Source organism: Petaurus breviceps, unplaced genomic scaffold, assembly GCF_028583685.1.
Source record: "Petaurus breviceps papuanus isolate PSGF00001 unplaced genomic scaffold, PetGlider_PUasm1.0 185, whole genome shotgun sequence".
NCBI lineage: Eukaryota > Metazoa > Chordata > Mammalia > Diprotodontia > Petauridae > Petaurus > Petaurus breviceps.
The window spans coordinates 28,104,708-28,114,656 of NW_027185797.1; positions in this window are offsets into that span (position 1 = coordinate 28,104,708).

Below are 9,949 nucleotides of genomic sequence, written 5' to 3' on the forward strand. Positions count from 1 at the left end.
AAGACAGTAGCATGTCATCACTGATCAGGAGGAAATGTTGGGGTTTCCATTTCGTTTTCCTAGAAGTTATAGGATAAAGGGGACATGATATAGAAGAAAACACACTGGGCTTAGAGTCAAGAAAGACCTGAATTCAAATTCTGCCTCTGGCATTTACTGATGGTGTGACCCCAGGCAAGTCCCTTAAGCTTTCTGAGTCTGTTTCCTCATCTATAAAAATGGGGATAGTGCTTCTTAATAGTGGACCCCATAGTGGTTGTGAAGAAAATGCTCTTTAAAAACATGGAAATGTTCTTTGAACCTTCAGGTGCTATATAAATATGAGTTGTGACTAACACTCAGACGGCTCTGTGATCTCTTGTATGTGGATCTTCTCCCCAGTGAGGAAGGTCACGCCCCATTCATGTCTGCCCATCATATGCAGCTCTCATCCATTCTCCCAATGATTCACGACAAAGCATGGAACATGCCGGGCGACTCCATCCCTTTGACCTGATATCATAAGGATACCAGTGGAGCACACAGGCTGCCCATTGTTTGTCTCTTGTCTCACCCCATGACCAACCCATCCTTTCTCAACCATGTTTCTCTGATTCTAGTTTTGTTTATTAAAAGAATGTCAAGATTGATACAATTCAGATTCTCCAGTGGTCTGTTGCCTTTGTCTTGGAACAAGGATCTCACATTCAGAGTACCAACAATGGCTCAGGTTTGTGGATGGTCTGGAAATTCTGTGACACTGAGTCCTCTGTCCCCTTTCCTATCCCTCAATTACTGTCATCACAGAAGTGGAGAAGGGAGATGCACAGGCCCAAGGGCAATTTTCTACTTTTATTTGCTTCATAGTTTGCCGTGGTCAAAGAATTTGTCATACGACCAGACTGCAGATGATTCTCCTGTACTGCTTTAGCTAAACTTGTCTTTTCAAAAGGATACTTGGTCTGTTACATTCAAAGCCTTTCCAGCATGGTAGGACTTTCTGGAGCTCCAGGTAAGATAACCCAGGTTTTGCTGGCTTAACCTTCCAGAAACAAGTTTTCTCCACACCATGAGGAAGACTCAGGTTAGGACTTAGTGGACTTCATTATCACCTGTCCTTAAAGGGGTAGACTATATCCCTGCCACAGAACAGAGGTCCTCCTTAAATGGGAAAATTGTTAGACTTTTATATCGTTACCCTAGTAAGCCAAGCTGTGCATATGAGCTTGGTGTAACTTCAGATTCACCATCTCAATGCATCTGTCTCAGCCTCGAGAGGACTCTGTCCTGTGATACAGACTGTAAGCTTGCCCTTCATTCTTCCCCCATACAAGTCTCATCTAGGTTCGATGGAACCACTACAGTGTTCTGGAGGTCATCTTCTGGGTGTTTTTCACTTTATGGGTTACAGTGATGTACTCAGTTTGTCTCCCCTCCCCCCCCCCCCGCCCCTGCCTCTCATCCACTTTTGCTCTGTGGCTGACATGAGGTAGCCAAGCAGCATAGTGCTTAGAGTTTTGGAGTTGAAATCAAGAAGACCTAAGTTCAAATCCTCCTTCAAACACTTAACTAGTGTGACCCCAGGTGAGTCATTTAACTGCTTTTTGCCTCGGTTTTCTTATCTGTAAAATAGGGATAATAATAGCAACTTCCTCCCAAGGTTGTTGTGAAGATCAAATGAGATAATATTTGTAAAATGATTTTCAAATTATAGTGCTCTGTTTAAGTGTTAGCTGATATTATACATTTTCTGGAAGGTAACACTTATGCTCTCTGCCTGTGTGGTCATCTTTGCTTCATTTGAAGTCACTAAATACCAATGAATAGATTGATTGAGACCAGCAAGTTCTCCTCTACCTTGTGGAAGATGTTGATGAATAAGTTATCTTATGGCTTGTGCTCATCATGAGCACGGCAAGGTAAGATAACCCAGGTTTCTTTGCATGGGTGTTTCTTGTTGCCTTTGAGCCCACAATGGGATGAAATATTCCCTCTCCTTTATTTGCCTTTCCTGGAGACTCAGTCAGTCAGCAAGGATCTATTAAGTGTCTATTTAATGGGCACTTAATAAATGGGCAGTCGGGTGACTAACCTATTGCAGTTGGTGCTACAGATAGAAAATGGGCCTAGAACTGAATAGGGAGAGGGAGGCAGCTGGACTACATCGGGGAAATTGTGCTTTGTTTTCACTTACCTCAAGAATATTACTCCCATTTCAATCCACCATCGGTGCTCTGTGACTGAAGCATTTAGAGCCGTAATTTCCAAAGGCAAATGGAGAGAGACATGGTAGCTGTGGGATATTATTGGCAATGATGATTTGAATACAGTAAATAAATTGAGACATGGTCCTAGAACTTTCTAAATGGGAGTAATAGGTAACAGATGAGCAAACTGAGTGTGCCCAGAAGACTGAAAGGCCTGCAGCTCATTGGATGGATCTCCCATAGAGGATTTGTGGGAAGGTGGAGATGGAATTGCACAGGGTGACACAGCATGGGGGTGACCGCATGATGGACTTCCACCCTCTGAAGCATGTCCCTTAAGTCTGGTGATAAGCTACTGTCTGCTCAGGGCCACCTTGTATTCAGAGAGAACAGAACATGTGCACTTGGTGCCTGGTTTGGGTGTTCCATCATTTTGTCATGGTAGTCTAGTCTGATTTTTGTGGGTTTATTTGGAAACTTGTAGTTAAACTAACAAAAATAGGAGAAGAAAAATTACTGTATAGCAGACAACTGAACATCACCAAATTTTCTCAGTATGATTCCTTGTTGCTTCCCCCTTAGATCTCCTGGAAATAATGCTTATGATAAACACATGCAACTCTGAGCCAACATTGTCTCCTGCAACTGGTTTCTGATGCCGGAGTCAGCCACCAGGCCTTAGCTGACCTCTTTCTTTCCCTCAGTACCTGGGACCTCCTTCCCCTGCCGTATTCCTCCACCATGAGCTCCCTTCTTCCACTGATAGACCCTTTGGGGAAGGAGCGAGGCCAGCTGCTTCCGCTGCCACTCTGGGCTTCATCTTCCTTCCCTCCTTTGATGCTTAGAACAGAAACACCTTAAGGGAAGAGACTCTTTTTGTTCATATTTGTATTCCTAGCAATTAGCACAATGGCTGGTGTATAGTAAGGGTTAAATAAATGACTGTTACCTGCCTTCCTTGACATCTTAAAAAATAAAAGTTACAGGTACATGCACCTTTTTCCCTCTGCATTTTTGAGGTTATTCAGAATTTTATCTTTTTTGCTGTTGGTTAGTCATGTCCAACTCTTCTTGACCCTGTTTGTGGGTTTTCTTGGAAAAGGTACAGGAGTGGTTTGCCATTGCCTTTTACAGCTCATTTTACAGGTAAGGAAACAGAGGCAAACAGGGTAAAGTGACTTGCCCAGGGTCACACAGCTAGTGAGTGTCAGAGGTCAGATTTGAACTCAGATCTAGGCCCAGTGCTCTATCCACTGCACCACCTTGTTGCCCCATTTCATCTCTTACGACATGTCTAAGCTTCATGGTACCCACATCCACTACATTTTATCAAAGGTTTCCCTTTACATTGGAGCTTTCCAGGAGTTGTTTGGTGCATGTGACATGCCTTCTTCCTGATGTGACAGAATCATCACAAAATCAAATATAGCACAATTCCATTCACAGCTGAATCTCTTTGACTTGTGTTTTCTCCTCAATGTAGGGATTTTGATTTTTTAAATTTGTTTTTCTAAGTGATCAGATGTATTTGTGCTGTTTCCACTGCAAAGACAAATCATGAAATGTTCCTCTGAACAAAGAAGCAGGGGAGAGTTGGCCAGATCTATAAATTCTCCCCCGGTTGCTGTCAGAACCAAGTGCTCACCAAGAGGTATCCCATTGCTGCTAGGCTCAGCTGGGATAACTGCCCTCTGGAGTTTGTTCAGATGGGCAGCCTGTAGGGAGCAGCCGGCCAGCACTTGGGTTTCAGTCAGTCTTCCAGTTCAATTGAAGGAGGAGCTTGAGGACATGGTAGGGATTTGTCACGGTACGTGCAAGGACCTAGGTACATGTCAGGACCATTGACCGATTTCCACGTTGTATAGACGTGCGTGTAACCTTCTTGAGACTTTTTAATATTTAATTGTGTTCTTCACGTCATATTTCAAGTATATGTAAAGAAATGGAGGTTTATTTCACTTTGACTAGAATGAAAATCTTTAAAGATTTGCCTAAGAAAACACTTCGCTGTTTCCATGTTTTACCTCCCGAAGCCATAAGCTTCTGGAGGGCAGGGGTTGTTCTGGTGTCTGTCTCTGTATCCTCAGCATGTAGGGTAGTGCCAGGCAGGTGCTTAAGAAATGCTTGTCGAATGGAATCCAGTTGAATCACCTCAGATTTCGGTGACCGGTATTCGCCAGTTTTAGGCTAAGTTGTTATCCTATCTTTAAAAGCAGGTTGTAAGATTTTGGAAGGGTAATTTGACAACTTCATGCATGTGCTTCCAGAAACTTTTGGATGATTTGCTTCTGGCTAAATATTATTTATTGCTCATGCAGTAATCCCATTTATTAGGACTTTTATAGCAGGGAGTAGATTCGGTAATCAATACAATTTTATTAATGATCATCTATCATGTCTAGTAAAGAGATAGCAAGAGAATCTCATCTTGACTGAGCCACTTGAATAAGCGGGACACCCATACAGTGCTTAGCCAGGACCTGCATCTTAGCAGGAATATCTGAAAAATAATGATGCTGGCAAAAGTGAGAGTGGCCATGGAAATCCTCCTCACAGCCAGACTCATAAAATCAAAGGGCAGGGATGGCTGTGTCCACATCTCCCCCCAGTTTGGGAAAGGAGCTTTTTTTTTAATCTCTAAAAGGCCAGAATTTGGCATTTGCCTCGTTGGTCATTAAAAATGATAAATCCCCAGCACGGATTATGCTTGGGAGTATTGTAGAGAACAGCAAAAGTGGCCTCACTCTGCCTAGCACTCTCCTTTTAAGACCAGAAATAAAAATGCTGCAGTGATGACTGCAACCTGAAAGTAAAACAGTCCTCCTTCCCTTGAAAGAGAAGGAAAAATAAGAGACAATTTTCTCAAATCACCGGAAGCCACATATGTAATTTATTCATTTTGAAAAGTACATGCCAGGATTGATTAAGATTCTTTGGACTTCTGGAAGAGAAACACATAGGTGGCAAGTCCTCAAAGAGTTCTGGGCATTCTGAGAGGGGAACCATTGGCTGCTTGTAAATATTCTCCTTGAGAGACCTTTGATGGGCTTCTGTGCACACTCTACAGTCTGAAGGAGATGACAGTGTTAGGTCAGAGCTAAAACTGTCCCAGACTGTGGTGGTGTTTTCTGACATAGGAATCATTGTGTCAGAGATTATCATGTGGCATAAAGAACCCAGACACATAAAACTGGGGAAATGTTGGTATGGAGACATGGTCTGGTATGTATGAGCTGATGGAGAGGGAAATAGCAGAGCTAAGAGGAGCCTAGGAAGAGTTAAGAACAGCGTACAGGATGAATGAACCAAGGACAGGATCACCAATAGGAAGCTGAACCCTGAGTAAACAGGAAATATAATGAAAGAGAGGCTGCATGGTAGAGTGGGTGGAGAGCCAGGCTAAAAGCCAGGAGGACCTGGGTTCAAATGTCACCTCTGAAATTTGCTATGGGACCTTGACAAATCACTCAATCTCTCAGTGCCAGCAGGCAGTTTTCTAACACTGAGGGAAAAAGGAAAAAAAAAAGGTCTTGTTCTGCATTATCAGAACTCACTCCCAACTCTGATGAAGTCACAAGTCTAAGCAAAAACAAACAAAAAACAGGGCCAAGGTGGACCGGCCCCATATTGATTATGTGCCCCTACCCCAAGATCCTGCCTTACAAAGAATGGTTAATGCTTCACTGCCTTACAATGAATCAGTCAACAATTTATTTTAAAGTGCCTCTTGCTACTTCAGCTACTAAAGAGATAGTCCCCTGAAAAATAAAGGAACATTTCCTTTTTTTTTTTTTTGCTAACGCTAAGTTCAGTTCCCTCTTTTGTAAAATGATGGGGTCAATCAGGATGATGTCTAAGCCCCCATCTCTGCCCAGCTGAAATTCCAGGATGCCAGGGTTCTACTGGTAACCAGCACCTTTGACCAAAGACTGAGCTTTCCGAGACAAAAGGGCCAGCAGTCGTAGGGTAAACACAAGAAGGGAGTGAACTAGCAGGCTCCCATCAGCCAAAATGAGCTATCATGTTTCCCTGGCACTATGAGCTCATTAAAGGAACATCCCTAAACCAAGCAAAGAGAATGAATCACTGCTAATGCTCAGGGAGAGCACAGGCCTCAGGTCAAGGCTAAGGTCAACAAAGAAGAGTCTCAAAATGAGAGAAGGGTAAGGTCGCATTTATTCTTAGAGTGGCTCCAATTGGAAATCTAGGAAGAAGTTTCTGGGGGGAAAAAGCCCCAAGGTTCTCAAAGCAACACAGCCCTTTCAAGGCATAGCTATATAAGTGGATTTGAGTGCTGATGGTCAGTGATGGCTGAGAAGATGTGAGCCAATGAACCACCCAAGAAGGAAGGAAGGAGTCACCTCTCCAATTACACACACTGGGTGGGCACATTTCTGCATTTAATGACTCCTGTGGATACCATATTGTGGCAAATAATGGAATTATAATAAAAATGACTGACAAAGTGCTTTAAGGTTTGCAAAGCATTTTATGTACATTATCCAACTTGGGCCTTACAACAGCCACATTATGCATTTATTAAACACTTACTGTATTCTAGGTACTGTGCCAAGTGCCTGGCACATAAAGGAATAATTAAAAAAAAACAACCCAGTACCTGCTTTCAAGAATCTCACAGCCTGAGGGAGACAACACAGTGTACAAACAAGATATTGAGAGGACAAATTGGGAGGCAGGTGTATTAGAGGGAAGTCACTAAGATTAAAGAGGACTGGGAAAGGCTCCTTGAAGAGGGTTGGACTTTAGCTGAGCCTGGAAGGAGGCCAGGGAAGCTGGAAGGTAGAGGTGAAGAGGGAGGGAGCTTCAGCCACCGGGGACAGATAGTCAGTGAGAAAACTCTATGGGGAACTTGAGAAAGGGAAAGAAGGCTGGTGTCATCGTATGGAGTGGCGCCAAGTAAGGAGAAGGGAATAAAGCTAGAAGACTGGGAAGGTAGGAAGGGTCCCAGCTCTGAACTGAAGGGCTTTGCAAACCCAACAGGGTTTCCTTTCTGATCCTGGAGGCAATAGGGAGCCACTGGAGTTTACTGAAGAGGGGCAGGGCAAATAGCCCAGGGACCCAGAGGGCTGAATTTAGGAGGGTGTTGAATTTAAAGGTGCTAACAGGGCTTGCAGTCATTCAGCAGCCTTGGAGCAAAGCTTAGCACCTAGTTAACAAGAATAATAAGTTAAAATGGGAAGCTACCAGATGGAGGGCTGAGGGGAGCTCCTCTCCCAGGCTTCCCTTTTCTTCTCTCACAGGTTACTTCCACAGCTGGTGCCTCACTCCAGTGTTTCAGGGTGAGATGGTATCCTCCATCAACTCCACAAAAAATGATTGCTCTAAGTGTAGTTTATGGTACTTGCCCAAGCATAAAACTTCTGTCTTTGAGCTCTATATGGGAGGAAGGTCCTGCTGGTCTTAGTTACAACTACTGAATGCTCTGGTCACACAGATCACGTCAGAGATGGGATTGGAACTCAGGTTTTCTTGACTCCAAATCCATTACTCTATACCCAATCACACACTCTGCAGATTGTGGTATATTAATGCAATAGCATGTTGGCATTCAAAATGGCATTGAAAGGTGCAGACAGGACTATGGACATTCTGTGCAAAGGAGAGGCAAATCAATGGGTATTCAGTGGTTACAAATATCTAAACAGTGTACCAGTTAAATCCTGGGGAAGAAAAGAAAAGAGGGAAGAAAAAGAGCTTGAAACTTGGTGTGACTGTTGCTCTGATACACAAGTTTATTTTGCATTGTAAAGTTGATTAAACATGCACTTCTTGAAAAAAAAAGCAACAGGGCAGACTGTCACAGTGAAGCAAGGAAAGATGAATGAGGCTACTAAGAAAAGAGACAGTGCTTTTCCATTTTCTGTAGGACCTACCACATCATTGTAGCTACAAGTTTAAATACTGCATAATAATCTCATTCCTTTACTCCTATTAAGTATTACCTACCCACATTCTAGAAGCCCAGTGTATCACAAACCATAGCTTTTAGCTCCTGCAGTGCTATACAAAGTGTTATATGGATGCTTAGCTCATTCCTGTTTTACAGATGCCCAGAAAGGTTGGTAGTGTGGCCTTGTATATAGTGAGAGCTGGCCTGGGAGCCAGGGAAGCCTGGGCTTGAATTCTGCCTCTGACACCTGCTGGCTGTGGGGGGCAGGAAAGACACTTAATCTCCAAGCACTCTAGATTTTAAAAAAGTAATAGTAATGATAATAATAACTAACATTCATTTAGCTTACAAAGTGACTTACAAATAGTATCTCATTTTCAATTCAATAAACATTTATTAAGCACCTACTATATTCCAGGAACTGTGCCAAGCCCTATTTTCCTCAGAACATCCCTGGGAAGTACGGGACTATTATTATCCCCATATTAAAGATGAGAAAACTGAGGTAGGACAGAAGTTAAGTGACTTGCCCAGAGTGCCTATTTGTACAAAATATTTACAGCAGCTCTTTTTTGGTGACTAGGAATTGGAAATCAAGGGGATGCCCATTAATTGGGGAATGGCTATGGTATATGACTGTGATGGGATACTACTGTATTATAAGAAATGACAAACAGAATGATTTTAGAAAAACCTGGAAATACTTACATGAACTGATGCAAGGTGAAATGAGCAGAACCAGGTAAACATTGTACACAGGAATGGAAATATTACATGATGATGGATTACAAATGGCTTAGCTATTCTTAGCAGTATGATGATCCAACACAATTCCAAAGGACTCATGATGAAGCATGCTTTCTGCCTTCAGACAAACAACTGATGTTATCTGAATACAGCCTGAAGCATACTATTTTTCACTTTCCTTCTTGTACAAAATTGATAACATAGTAATGTTTTACATAACTGCACATGTATAACCAATATCAGATTGCTTATCATCTCAGGGAGGGGAGAAGGGTGGGAAGAAGAAACAGTATTTGGAACTTGAAACTTTTTTTAAAATGTTAAAAATTGTTTTAACATGTAATTGGGGGAAAATAAAATATTTTTTAAAAAGAAAGAAATGCCTCTCAGCACCTTCCTCAGAGAAAATACAGTCAGACTTCAAAGAAAACTCTGGATTGTCTTCATTTGGTTGCTCTTTTAGTCCTCTCTTTTCAGGGACCCTTTTTTCGCTTTATATCTAATATCCTGGCAATCCAGTTACACCAGATGGTTTCCTTTCTTGGAGGAAATCACAAATGAATTCTGCATGTCCAGATCCTGTCCTCTTGGGCCGGCCTGCTCCCTGCTCGGCCTCCTTGCTGATGGAGTGGCCGGCCCCTGGATGAGCTCTTACAGCCTGCTCCATAAAGCTGCCTGGAGATTTTCAGAGCCCAGTAACTCACCAAGTAAACCTGGGACAGGACAGGAATAAACGCAAATTGCAAACAAGGAGGGAGTGAGTAGGAATAATGCACTCATTTAGGAGTCATAAAACCTTTGATCTCACTTTGAAGAAAGAGACTCAGGTTTAAACAATTCATCCAGGGACAGCCAGATGCCCATAAAGACCCGTCCTTTGCTTTGATAGGAAACTACTGAGGTCTGTCTTGCAGCTCTGGTTTGTAAACAGATTAGTTAAGTGCTCATTGGGGTCCATTTGCATAGGATTTCCAGGGCTCCAGCCCCTTTCTGAACCCTAATGAGCAGCAAAGCAGTTGCCAGGTTGGAAATCACACCTTTCATCCATCCATCCATCCATCCATCCATCCATCCATCCATCCATCCATCCATCCATCCATCCATC